Raw genomic sequence first — 4,162 nt, forward strand, 5'->3', positions numbered from 1 at the left:
TTGAGACTGTGAAGTCATACACCAAGGAGGACTAGTATGTGAATGGGAAACCTCAAAGGCAACAGGGAAGATGCTGTAGGAAATGATGCCCGAGTCATCTGATGATGACGCGTCGATACCCAGGCTGGTGGTACTCTGTAGAAACTTATCTAAGAGGAGCTGTAGATCTCGTTGAACCCGTACTACTCAGATAATACCACAAAAGTAGAACTGGAAGCCCTGTGACATTTCTTAGATGAGACATCAAACTGACATTCAAACTATCAGACTCTAACAATGCTAGAAGAATGAACAAATCAGTCTGAGAAGAAATACAACCGTAATACTCCTTAGAAGCAAAGACAACAAGACTTCGACTCCCTTACTTTAGAAGCATCATCAGGAAAGACCATTCACCAAAAAAAACCATCATGTTTCATAAAGCAAAAGACCAATGAAGACGAGGGAAACCCTTAATTAGATGGATTCACATCATAGCCACAGCAAGGGACTCAGACGTACCAGTTGTCACGAAGACGGCACGGGACTGGACGGCATTTCACCCTGGTGCACACAGTCACCACGAGTAGGACTGGACAGCAACAAACTGACTACTATTAATGGTGGTTACTCTGAGTAATGGGATTAGGATTGGTTGACTCTTCATAACTGCAGTGCAGTGAATTGCTTGATATAGCCCTTCTAGGCACTGTCTTCCATTTTGTGATGTACTGTAAACCCTAGTCTCTGTGCCTGTTTAGGGTGGGATGTCTCTTGACATCTTGAGTCCTGTCTCTTGAGTCCTGCCTTGCTGGAAGGTGTGACTCAAGTCATCACCCTTAGTTCCTTGAGGGCATAGATGTGAATGTTCTGGAAAAGTTCTCTCTCTTGCTCTGGTCCTGCGTTTAGTTCCTCATCATCTCACCCTTGGACGTGAGACAGCAGCTGGTCAACTGACCCGCCGATTTGGCTTCGCCAGCCCCTGCAACCATGTGAATGGGGAGAATCCTCTAGATGTACCCACAGACTTGGGACGTGCCAACCTGCCAGCCTCCACCACCACATGAGCCACTTCCTTGGCAGTCTGTGAATTCTGAGACATTAAAGAGAAATACGGAACCCTAAGAGAGGAGGGGAGCACTGAGGGGAGGGGGAGGAGCTGATGGCAGAGACAATGCCGCGGCCCAGCAGTTTGGAAAAGGTGGACATGTGCGACATCCTTGCCCTCTGCCTTCGGTTTTCACAGAGACGAGCCTTGTGCTGATCCTTCTAAAAGAAATTATCTGAGCAATAATGAGTCTGTACTGTTTTTACAAAAACAATAGAGTGATTTTTCTAAAATCAAAAAATAATAATTAGTATTCTGGAAGCCAAATATTCTAAGCTGTTAGTAGTAGATGATTTGCAGAAGTTGGGATAAAACTTATTGTTATTTTTTCTTCTAACTTTGTTTATTCCTAAATTTAAAAAAAATCAACAGTAGAAATCAATATCAGTATTTTAGCAACAACAATAATGCACTGCAGTCGAGTCAGACCCGACTCATAGCAACCCCTACTTGGGTTTCCGAGGCAGTATCACTACGGAAGTAGTGGCTGGTGGGTTTGAACCGCCAGCCTTCTGGACAGCAGTCAGGTGCCTTACGCACTATGCTACCAGAGCTCCTAGTGTTTGAACAGCAGTCACAATTTATACCATAAACCCTGCCACCTAGTCTACAGGTGATAAGACAGGCAACTATAAAGTTCAGGAAGCAGCAATATCAACATTAGTGTCTTTGATTATAAAAGCATGCCGATTGCTTTGCAACATAATATTTGGTTCAATAGTGATCACACACTTGCAATGTAATATTTAGTTCAATAGTAATCATACACTATTTGTACAAAAATATTTCCTTGATGAAGAACGCTATTACCTCTAACACACACCAGAGTAATTCTTCTCTGAGACCGGAGAGACTGCTATTACTCCCAAGGGCTCTTTGAAGATCAAATGACCAAGAAGGCAACACATGCTGGTCTGGAGGTTAGCACTATCTCTGGTGATTGTTGTTATAACAGTACTTGTCTCTAAAGACAAGACTCAACTCAGATAGGCATAACTCAGGGAAGCTGTGCTTTTTATAGTTTTCTGTCTTGCCACCAAGCAGCAATTATTCTTCAGCTCATCTCTTCCTTTAAACATCAAAATCATCTAAACAAAAACCACCCGAGCTATCTATCAGACTAAAACGTGAGCAAAGTATCCAGGAATAGAAAGAAAAGAGTAGAAGTGGTGCTGTGTGCCTAACACCTCTTGGAAGAATCTCTTTTCCCTTGCTAATTTAGCACAAAGAAGCTAGGCACAGCTGTTTCTGCTCAAGATCCTGAAGCCTGGGGATCAGATTTCTAGCAATGTATTCAATTTTACATTTCATTACAACTAAATAATTTAGAGACGTCTTTAAATTCCTTCTGATGGAAATTTACCTGTGTGATACCATCACTTCCCTGCACTTTTTCTAACTCAAAACGTTAGTCCTTTTCAATTTCTTTCTTTCTTCTCCAATACATCACCCCTGATACCATTTCTTTCTCCGTAGTCAGCCTTTAAGCACTGCTTTGCCCTCATTTCCACCACCTCCAAGCAGGCCCTAGAAGCCTGCAATGAAACAACTGTCTCTTACAAAGCTTCCTTCCAATTCGCATCTCCTTCATTTCTACATAAAGCATTAAGTATTATCTTCCACCTACAGCTGTTTTGAGTAATAAGAAAGCGTAATTCTGTGACTAAGCTAAACATTCCTTCTGTTCTCCAAAGTCTACAATGGTTCCTAGTTCCTAATCATACCAAATTGAAATTTCCAAATACTGTTTATTATGCCCTCATGCCGTTAACCAAAAGGTCGGTGGCTAGACCCCACCAGCGGCTCCGCAGGAGAAAGATGAGGCAGTCTGCTTCCGTAAAGATTTACAGCCTTGGAAACGTTATGGGGCAGTTCTGCTCTGTCCTACAGAGTCACAACAATTTGGAACTGACTCGATAGTAGTGAGTTTGGTTTGATTTATGAACTGCTTGAGTATTTTTACGACTCTGCCCCATTTCTCTGTGTATTTAAATGCATAGTCTCTATTCCAGTCAATCAGACAACCATGTGCCAAGCCACTGAATCCATTTTCTGTTCGTATCCTTTCCCACTGTGTAGGGACACTTTGTTGTCCTCTATATTCATTCCCCCTTCTCCCTAACATTGGAATCTCTAACTTTTATCTGGGCATGTGGCTGTCCAGAACTAAGAGGATGATTCTCCACTTCCCTAACACCTAGGTGTGTCTCTGTGACTAAGTGCCACATAATGTACATAAGCCAAAATGTCATGAGCAACTTTAAGTAAGTTTCCTTAAAGGGAAAGGGAACTCATATTTTCAACCTTTCCTCCCTCCTACTAGCGAGAACATAGGTGAGAAGGCTGGGGTGCAAGCAGCTATCTTGGATCATGAAGTAAAAGTCACTTGCTGAGTTTGGTGGATCAGCAAGGCAGAAAAAGCCCTGGGTTTCTGCCATGATGAACAGTCAGATACATACTAAAACACCTGGCTCTGGTTTATTTAGAGAGAACTAAAATCCTTTGAAATGAGAAGATTTCAAAGAGCAACTCAAGAAGACAAAGTCAATTATTATAATGAAATGTGCAAAGATCTGGAGTTAGAAAACCAAAAGGGAAGAATATGCTCAGCATTTCATAAGCTGAAAGAACTGAGGAAAAAAATTTAAGCCTCGAGTTGCAATACTGAAAGATTCCATGGGTGAGTTCTGGTAAGATGGCAGACTAGGCAGAAAGACTACACAGGCCCTCTTCAACAAAGAAAAAGGAAACCAATTAACACAGACACAAAAGATAATTCTGGACCCCTGAGCCTTGAAGGGAAGGATATAGAAGTGGACTAAACGCCAACTACCAGAAGAATTTGCATGAAAATACCAAAAAAGGAGCTGCGGTCTGGCAGTGATCCTGAGTGATCCTGACAGCACAGCACAGACAGCTTGGAGATTCCCGAGTGGTGGTAGGACCTAAGAATAAACCTAAAAATCAGCCCTGCTAGCCAGGGACCGTACAGAGGACTGCTCTGGTGGCTGGGGAATAAACAGAGAGGGTGAAGAAAAAGGCGGGCTGAGCTGTGGAGTTTTGCCAGTCTGGAGG

At 42.6% G+C, this 4,162-nt stretch overlaps 1 protein-coding gene across 1 annotated transcript in view; it reads right to left on the reverse strand.

Annotated features, from left to right (window-relative positions):
• The window catches only part of ENTHD1 (ENTH domain containing 1), a 209,785-nt gene that overhangs the window by 156,388 nt on the left and 49,235 nt on the right, over nt 1–4,162 (reverse strand). The window lies entirely within an intron of this gene.

The sequence above is a fragment of the Orycteropus afer genome, unplaced genomic scaffold (assembly GCF_000298275.1).
Source record: "Orycteropus afer afer isolate SDZICR_OR568_19922 unplaced genomic scaffold, OryAfe1.0 scaffold00083, whole genome shotgun sequence".
Classification (NCBI taxonomy): domain Eukaryota; kingdom Metazoa; phylum Chordata; class Mammalia; order Tubulidentata; family Orycteropodidae; genus Orycteropus; species Orycteropus afer.